Raw genomic sequence first — 9,812 nt, 5'->3', positions numbered from 1 at the left:
CTCAATTTTAGGATTAAAGTATCCACAGGTGGTGTGATGATAACATACATACCCCAGGGCTTGCTTCTGCAAGTATGACTCTATTTCAGTAATTAAAATAAGTGCTGATCTACTGATTTTTTTAATGGATTCATTTCTAAATGGGCATTATAAATACAGCTTGTTCATTTTTAAGAATGAAACATTCATATGATAAAATATCACTTTAAATTGCCTTTCTTGCTTCATATAACTTTTCCCTGTCAGGATCCTTAGCGTTTGAAACTCCTCGTGCGGCGCTGGCTTCCTGCAGACTCCAGTTTCGCCTCCTTGGCCTCCTTGATGTGGCGTCTCGGATTTCTTCACTTCAGAGCTGTGTTTTTACAGGCAAGAGTAAGTTACTGGGTGCAGTGGCTCATGCCTGTAATCTCAGCTACTCATGAGGCTAAGGTGGGAGGATTCTTAGGGCCTGGGAGGTCAAGGCTGTGGAGCTGTGATCGTGCTCCCTGCGCTCCAGCCTGGGCGACAGAGCGAGGCTCTGTCTCAAAAAAATAAAAAGAGTAAGAGCTGAGGGGTATAATAGAATTATAATAGAATTCTGCTAAAGCACTTAAGGCGAAATCACATTTTCTTTTCCCAGGATATTGCTCACCTCTTTCGTTTTTATTGAGGTATAATTTACATACAATAAAATGCACTCATTTTAAGTGTTTTTAAATTTTGACAAATGCAACATAACCACAGGCAGAACAACCCAGGACATTTTCATCACTCAAAAAATGTTCTCCTGCCCCTTCTTAGTCCCGCCCACCCCATCCTAAGCAACCCGTGTGGGTGGGTTTTGGCTTTTCTAGAATTTGATGCATATAGAATCCTGAGCATGTTCACGTTTGTGTCTGGCGTCTTGCGCTCCTGCTTCTGTTCCCTGATCCCTACACTTACACTGTCTCCTGGGTCAGGGCAGCCGCTTGTTAGTATCTTAAACACTGGAATGGTTTGAGGAGAGCTCGAGGGTTGAAAAACACTAAGCAAACGGAAATGGACTGTAGTAAGAAACAGCACTCTAGGCAGGGAGAAAACCTAGGGAGGTCAAAGGCTGTTCTTCCTGAAGAAAGTAGTGGGGGTCTCTCTGTAAGCCGAATGTTAGAGAAGACGGATCCTTGGCTGGGCACGGTGGTTCATGCCTGTAATCCCAACACTTTGGGAGGCTGAGGTGGGTGGATCACCTGAGGTCAGGAGTTCAAGACTGGCCAACATGGTGAAACCCCGTCTCTACAAACATACAAAAATTAGCTGGGCATGGTGGCGAGTGCCTGTAATCCCAGCTACTAGGGAGGCTGAGGCGGGAGAATTGCTTGAACTCAGAAGGCGGAGCTTGCAGTGAGCTGAGATCCGGCCACTGCACTCCAGCCTGGGCGACAGAGTGAGACTCCATCTCAAAAAAAAAAAAAAAAAAAAAAAAAGATAGATCCTTTATAAACACATTCATTAGATTCTAAATCAGGTGTTTTTTCCAAGGATCCCAACTGTTAGTTTCCCAACCGGGACAGCTGTTGGTTTTCACTGTGTCCAAGTTCGTCACTTTAGAGCGGGCTCTGCCTGCTTGCTGAGTAAGAGACTCCTGGACATATGTTATTTTTCAAATGTGCCCTCTTTTTATAGGCACAGTTGTATGTATTGCCATGGGGTTTATGACGGGGATATTAATAAATCGGTATGAATTACTGCACTTGGGTATGGCTTCAAGCTGGTTAATGTGTCGGCATTTTCAAGACACTTCGATTTTTCCTTGCTGTCCTCCTACTTAAGGTAGATACTGCACCGCAGACGACGCAGGCAACCCCATGAGAGGCCCGCCCAGGTTGGGGGGCTTCGCCCTTGTTTCTAAGGAGTAGGTGGATCATCCAGGAAATGTCCAGCCTTGTTCTGTCTTGCTCCAGATTCAACATCTTATCCCAGTGAAGACCCAGCCCCAGGATACTTTCCCGACTTGGAGTAGCTGTGAAAGGCTTCGTCATTCCTGTGGTGGTTCATTTCCCTGTTTGGTTTTTGTCCTCACTTCCAAAAAGTGAATAGGATCATCTTGTTTCTGATGTTTTATTTCTCTTCTTGCCATCCATTTCTTCATCTTGTTAACTAAAAGATGACATGATCTATAAATTTAGAAAACGAGACATTGTTTCTTTTTCTTTTCTTTTTTTTTTTGGAGATGGAGTTTTGCTCTTGTCACCCAGGCTGGAGCACAGGGGCATGATCTTGGCTCACTGCAACCTCTGCCTCCTGGGTTCAAGCAATTCTCCTGTCTCAGCCTCCCGAGCAGCTGGGATTATAGGCACGTACCACCATGCCCAGCTAATTTTTTTTGTATTTTTAGTAGAGATGGGGTTTCACCATGTTGCCAGGCTGGTCTTGGACTCTTGACCTCAGGTGATCCGTCAGCCTTGGCCTCCCAAAGTGCTGGGATTTCAGGCATGAGCCACCATGCCCGGCCTAAAGACATTATTTCTTGTAAAGAGTTACAGTCTGGAAGGCGGCATCCCGCAGGCTGGGAAGCACCGTCTCGCGCAGAGACCAGAGACAGGCACCTTGGAGGAGAAGGGGTTGGGGCAGGAGCTTTATGCTGAACGGGTTGGAGGATCATATATATTCAACAGGTTACAGGAGGAGCTGTGAATATTCATAAAAGTGGTCCTGACGCATGTGTATTGAACAAACATCCACGTAACATACAGCTCACGTTCACCTTAGAGAGGAGACTTAACATCTAAATGCGTCCCAGGCAGGCTCTGCGCTTCTAAAGTTGAAACAGGGACATGAAGGCTCCCAGCGCTCAGCCTCTGTCAGCCGGCCAGAGCCCATCCATGGGCTTATTCTTGTCCAGAGGAAGTTACTGAAATCAGTCTCTTTTTCCATCAAAGCTGTAGTTACGGCTGGTGGAACGGGGCCAGTTAGCCAGCATCGGGTGGGGGTAAACTACAAATTGTTTCCATCTTGCTCATCTCGAGGCCGTCGCTGGTTTAGCTGCTGGAGAAGAAAACCCTTGTGGTGGCGAGGACGGTTTCTTATTTAAGTGTAGGGTGTGAGACTTCACTCTAGCCTGGCTGAGCCTCGGGTCCTGTGTGTGATTTGTGTCTTATTGCCACAGTCTGTTCTGTGGTCTCGCCGTCTCTCTTTTAACATCAATGCTGGCCGGTGGTGTCTAAACCCCAGAAGGGAGGGGTGTGAGGCGTGTCTGACGTCCCATCCCATCGTGCCTGGGAACTCATTTTTTAAGGTTTTTCTGGGGTCTCCTTGGCCAACGGGGTCCATTCAGTTAGTTGGGGGGCTTAAGATTTTACCTTAAATTTGCAATCCTTACCATTCAAGTGAAGAAGGAAGACTGGGGAGTCCAGTGAGAGGCTCTGCTGGCCTCTGAGCAGCGGCTGTCAGCAGATGCCCCTCCTTAGCCAGGGCGCCAGTGATGGGCTCTGTGTGTGAGCTGATTAAAAATGACGGCGAAGAGGCCTCCACTATTAGCCAGGGCGCCAGTGATGGGCTCTGTGTGTGAGCTGATTAAAAATGACGACGAAGAGGCCTCCACTATTAGCCAGGGCACCAGTGATGGGCTCTGTGTGTGAGCTGATTAAAAATGACGACGAAGAGGCCTCCACTATTAGCCAGGGCACCAGTGATGGGCTCTGTGTGTGAGCTGATTAAAAATGATGACGAAGAGGCCTCCACTATTAGCCAGGGCGCCAGTGATGGGCTCTGTGTGTGAGCTGATTAAAAATGATGAACAAGAGGCCTCCACTGTCAGCTCATGACCCTGAACTCTTCATTTTAAAAAAGCCTAAATTGACCTGTTACAGAAGGGAAGGATGAAGACAGACTCCTCATCAGACTGGAACTAGGTGGAAGCAGGGAGGAGCTAGGCTCACAGTGACTGTGTAGTTCGGTTTATGTCCTGCAGTCCCCATTTCTGACATTCTATCCTCTGGCCGTATAAGTAGACCACGTATTCTAATTTTTGATTAGAAAAATATAGCTACTAAATTCAATTCTTGCATCAAAATTGTATTTTAAAATATAAGCATGTTTAATATTGGTCCTACAGAATGAGCTGGTGGCTTTGTTTGTACACAGAGCTCGCATTAAGCCTCACGTCCAGTCATGGCTTGCATCCACTGTGATGGGCAGATTCTTCCTAGGGGCCTCCCCTGGCTGTCTCTCACTGTGGATGCCACCCCTCTCTCCCGCCCACCCCACTGTGACCTGGCTTACAGAATCCCCCACTCTCCTTCCAGCCCAGCACAAGCTCAGGACGCCGGATGTCCACACTGCCCAAGCTGCTGTGTTTCACCCAAGACTTTGGAGGAAATATTTGTTCTTAAATTTATGTCAAGCCAGACAGCTTTCCAGCTTCCTTAGAAGTAGTTATCCTGTGGAGAGTGGACTTCATTCTTTACCTCCTTAAATTAAGATGAACAGTAGAAAGGCAAACCGGGCTGCAGTGGGCACCTGACTGCACAAAGCCGCTGCTGATGTGCTGATGTGCAGATTAAACCCAATCCAAGACGGAGGGGGTCTCGTTTCTGCGCTCACATCATCATGCGTGTGGTTGGGCTTGTGTGCCTGCGTGTGGACCTGTGTGCCTGCGTGTGTGCGTGTGCTTCTGCGAGCTCTCCAGAGAGCCTGTAGAGGTTGGTGGTTATGAACTGTGGGATGTAAACGAGCCACTGTGGGCTCCATGACCTTTCTTTCTTTCTTTTTTTTTTTTTTTTTTTTTTGAGACAGAGTCTCACTCTGTCGCCCAGGCTGGAGTGCAGTGGCCGGATCTCAGCTCACTGCAAGCTCCACCTCCTGGGTTCCCGCCATTCTCCTGCCTCAGCCTCCCGAGTAGCTGGGACTACAGGCGCCGCCACCTCGCCCGGCTAGTTTTTTTGTATTCTTTAGTAGAGACGGGGTTTCACCATGTTAGCCAGGATGGTCTCGATCTCCTGACCTCGTGATCCGCCCGTCTCGGCCTCCCAAAGTGCTGGGATTACAGGCTTGAGCCACTGTGCCCGGCCAGGCTCCATGACCTTTCTTTCCCTGTCTGTCCGCCAAGGAGGGGCGTGTGAGGTGACCACTGCAGACGTTTTGCTGTGTGTTCACGAGGAGATCGTCTGGTTCTGTTGTTGGACGTGTTTTCCCTAGTTATGTGGTGAAGTTGGCAGCTTCAGACATTTCGTTCTCATGATGCAACTCTGACAACTAAGATGGGCTCCCCTGCCTCAGCCGGGCTCCTCAGTTTCCCGAGAGTGAGGCCTCTGTTGGTCGATCGTGTTACTGGGTGGCTGTGAGTTATGCAACGCATGAAAACATCTCATCCGGATGGGCATGGGGTGGGAGGGCGACCCCAGGAGCTGTGAGTAACTTCGCAGCGTGCCGGCTTCTTGCGCCTTTCCAGAGCCTGGTGTGCGGTACCCCAGGTGGGCGGGTGGATGACTGGAATCTGGTTCTAGTCACACAGACTGAGAATGCGACATTTAGATGTGATCTGAAAACAGCCATTTTTCCGAAAGCTGTTTACTGTTGGAAAGTGTATCAAGCAGCAGTTTCTGGAGACCTGTAATTGTTTTATGATTTATGCAGTGAAAAGTTTATTACAAAAAGGATGGGCGTGGTGGCTCACGCCTGTAATCCCAGCATTTCAGGAGGCAGAGGTGGGAGGATCACTTGAGGTCACGAGTTTGAGACCAGCCTGGCCAACATGGTGAAACCCCATCTCTACTAAAAATACAAAAATCAGCTGAGCGTCATGGTAGGCACCTGTGGTCCCAGCTACTGTGGTGCTGAGGTGGGAGGATAACTTGAGCCCGAGAGGCATGACAGGTGTTACAGGGCCTGAGCAGCAGGTACTTTCTGAATCTCAAGGGAAGATCTGCAGCCTGCGAGCACTTCATGGGCCACGGACGGAGCACCTGTTGTCATCCGCATGGGAGAAGTCTAGGAATGTGGCTGTGCTGAGGCCAGCGGCCTGCAGGTGCACGGCCAGAGAGCGGGACTCTTTCCAGCAACACCTTCAGGAGACTCTTTGGTGGTTTCTTTTCTCCCTCATTCTCTGATAAAGATGACGTGGGGATGTGCCATGCATCCCATATCTGAGAAATGCTTGCCTCCTGTGTGCTGGACACTGGGCCATGTGCTGGTGGACGGACAGGGCGGGGGAGCTGGTGGACGGATGGGGCGGTGGAGCTGGTAGACGGACAGGGCGGTGGTGCTGGTGGACGGACGGGGTGGTGGAGCTGGTGGACGGACAGGGCGGCGGTGCTGGTGGACGGTCCGTCCACCAGCACCGCCGCCCTGTCCGTCCACCAGCTTCTTGCAACCTGGGGGGTCTCTGACCCTTGGAGCTGAGTGACAGGTGGGGATTTTTGCCCCTCTAAGGGTCTTTGGATGATCAACTCCCAACTGACGCTCCAGGCTGGTATCTACAATACATGCTCTGAGGAAAGGTAGTCTGTGAAATGATGCATTAAAGGGTTCTGTTATGGGTTGGGAGTCTGAATCCCTCCTGGGGAGAGCCGTGGTGCCAGGAGCAGCTGGAGGCCTCAGGGCCGTGCTTAGCTTTGCTTCCCCAGCTTTGCTGACCCCAATAAGCTCTTCCCCACGTGGTACCTGTCAGCAGTGCAACGGGAAGTTCTGTTTGTGTTAAACCACACAAGGGGTTCAGAGCTATCCTCAGGGCAGACCTGGAGTTTTTTCTGGTGTTCCTTAAAAGCATCTGATGAATATTAGGATTAATTTCCTGAAGAACTTGGAAGGGAGTTTCTCTCTCCTTTCTGAAAACTAAACGTTCAGATCAGCACATGATAGGAATCTGGTTGGCGGAGAAGATTTGGGTCAATCTCCCCAGTGCCCCAAATCCAGTGAAATCACAACAATTTTTTAAAAAATTAAGTGTATTGTTTTTAAAAATACATCCACAAGTTTCTGACGATATCCCTCAGTTTATCCTCCCCTTCAGCATGGTCTCTCGTGCTCACTTGTTTTTAATGAGTAGGAAGTGACTGGGGTGGCCGTGGGTGGCCTCTGTTGGCATGTGGTTTCCTGCTTGCTCTTGGATGCTGCACTCTGGAGACGCTGGCTGCCACATCTGCAGGACACTTGCGCAGCTCTCTGGGGAGGTCTGAGGCCTCTGCCAGCAATGCTGCTGGCTGAAGGTGTGTGGAAGCAGGTCCTCCAGCCCCAGTTGAGCCTTCAGATGATGCAGCCCTAGCCGACACCTTGAGGGCAACCTCAGGAGAGCCCCAGCACTGCCCAGCTAACCCAGAGACCACAGGTGAGAATATATGTTCCTGTTGTAAGGCATAAGTTTCAGAGCAGTGTTACACAGCATAGTAACTGGTGTCTAAGTGTGACTCCCTAACCATAGTGCTGACCTCCACTCAAGAAAGTGCTGACGGTGGATCAGACATCTTGAGAAAGACAAACTAATGGAACAGACGTCTGAGAAATAGGAGTAGAGCTGTCCTAGTCAGGCAATGCCTGGCCTTGGAATGGATGGGGAAGGATGGAGGCAGGCAGGTGGGATCGTAGCAGGGGGTGCATTCTGTCCCCACTCCCCAGGCCATGCAGACCCACCGGGCAGAGGCTGCTGGCCTGCTCTCCCCTCTTGCATGGTGCCCGGGGCACCAGGCTTATGGGGTGCACTCAGTGGGCAGGTTAGAGGGACTAGGAAGGAAGACCTCTTGTCCCAGGCAACCTGCAGAGGCAGGGAGCCCCGGGGGGAGGCCCTGGGAGGAGCCCTGAGGGAGGGCTCTGGCTCCGCATCCATCTAGAGCTTTGCCCTGGATTGCCGTTCCCGTCTTCCCAGGATTCCGACTCTGTGCTTCAAAATGTTGCGACACGATCTCTTCTGTTGTCTTAGTTGGGGCTCTTTCTGTTGCAAGTGACAGAAGCCCAATGTGAAGGAGCCTGTGCCGGGGGCTCCTGCCCTGGGGGCTCCTGAGGTGCGGCCACCCTTGGTCCCTGCTCTGCCGCTTTCTGCAGATGGCTTTGTCTCTACTGCCAGCAGGACGTCTGCTCACGGTGGGACACGTGTAGACACAGTGTTGACGTCTTAAAGCCTTACTTCTCATTCCGCTATGCAAGGAGTGACTTCAGCTGCCAGCCCTGGTTCCCAAGGCTCCAGGAGAGGTTCTGTGGGACTAGACCCGGGTCAGCGGCTCTGACAGGGACAGGATCGTGCAGCGCAGGCATGGCCGTCGGCCAAAGGGCTTCTTGTGCCCAGGCTGCTGCTGGCTCACGTCCAGGTCATTTCTCCTACGCCGCAAATCCTGCTTGCCCAAAGTAAAAATGGAGCTTGTCAAGTTAGCACGGTGGACATTTGTGCACTTACGGGACAGAGAAGGCTCGAACTTCATTCTGAGGGGAAAGAAGCCAGCCCTGGCGTTATTACTCTGTTAGATAACCCTGTCTCTCTGGGGTTTACAAGTATCTTCACCCCATCGCAAGTGACCAGGAAGGACTTCTGGGCCTCACCCACCTCACTGCTGCAGTGAGTCCCTAGCACTGGTAAGATGACCTGTGGGTTGGGTCACGGGCTCCTGGAGTGCTCTGCCTGCTATGATGCGTGAAGTTCTTCTATTCACCATGTCTCAGTGAAACTCGGTCCCACAAGCCCCCCCGGGAGAGCTGGTTTTGTCCCGAGTGCCAAGATGTGTAAGTGGCTGGTCGGTTCCTTAGGATGCTGCAGTCCGGTAAGGAGAGCAGAGGGTGCAGCAGCCCTTACGGCTGGGTGAGGGGTATGGGGACTCCGGGCAGGGACAGCTGCTCAGAGAGAGGGGTCAGGACAGTCATGACCATCGGGTGGATGGCTGAGGCAGGATGTCACTGCAGGCTCATTGTCCCTAGTCCTGACCAGACTTGCTGTGACCACCTGGCTGCGCCCTGAAGAGGGCAGAGGAATTGCTCAGGTGGGGCCAGGGCACAGGGCTGAGGCCTGCAGTCAGGCCGTGCCAGTTTGCAGAGAACATCTGGGGCGCCCCTGAGCAGGCGGCTCTTCTGAATCGTTCCGTGTTCTGCTCTCTGTTTTCTGCCTTGGGAAGTGATTATTTTTCAACACGTTCTCTTAAATGCGGCGGGGGCAGGGCACTAGAGGCATCCAGGCATGAAGACAGCCCCCAGGCCAGTGGGGCTGGGGGAGCTGGGCTGGGTGGGGGCTGCAGGGCAGAAGGCTATGCTCCCATCACGGTCTGTCCCTGGCGTGAGCAGCGCTGGTCATGACAGTTCTGGGGTGGAGCTTGCTTTTCGATGGAAGCCACTCTCCCCGGGACGTGCCTGCCTGCCTTTATTATTATAGTTTAATGTCTTAGCCTCCCTGCCTTTATTATAGTTTAATGTCTTTCATTGTCCATGTTAAAAATGCTTGTGTTTATTTTGCACCAACTGTTCAAAAAACCCCACCCATTCTAAAATCCAAATAGGATTTCATCTGAGTTCTACAACAGCCTGGCAAAGGGCAAGTCAATGAAATCAATATGATCTGCCCTAGCGTCCGTGTATTTTCCAGCCTGCTCCATCGCTAATCACTCCTGAAGCCGCCTTGGTGCCCCGGCTTTATTGATTGCCTCTGCAGAAGAATGTGGGTGGGGGGGTCCCCAAGGACACAAGGACGTCACTGGCAGGGCCGGAGACAGAGGCACGCTCTCCAGAGGCCTGTCCTGCTGCTGCTGCTGAGCAGGACTTCGGGCCAGCGGCCACCCATCATGACATCGAAGCCGGCCCCAGAGATACCAGGACCGAGGCCCCAGGGCGGCATCGCCCGCTCCACCTCCGCAGAGAGACGTCCCTGTGAGCTTGGGGTGTGG

The sequence above is a fragment of the Chlorocebus sabaeus genome, chromosome 14 (assembly GCF_047675955.1).
Source record: "Chlorocebus sabaeus isolate Y175 chromosome 14, mChlSab1.0.hap1, whole genome shotgun sequence".
In the NCBI taxonomy this organism is placed as follows: Eukaryota; Metazoa; Chordata; class Mammalia; order Primates; family Cercopithecidae; genus Chlorocebus; species Chlorocebus sabaeus.
This window is presented reverse-complemented; position numbering follows the sequence as displayed.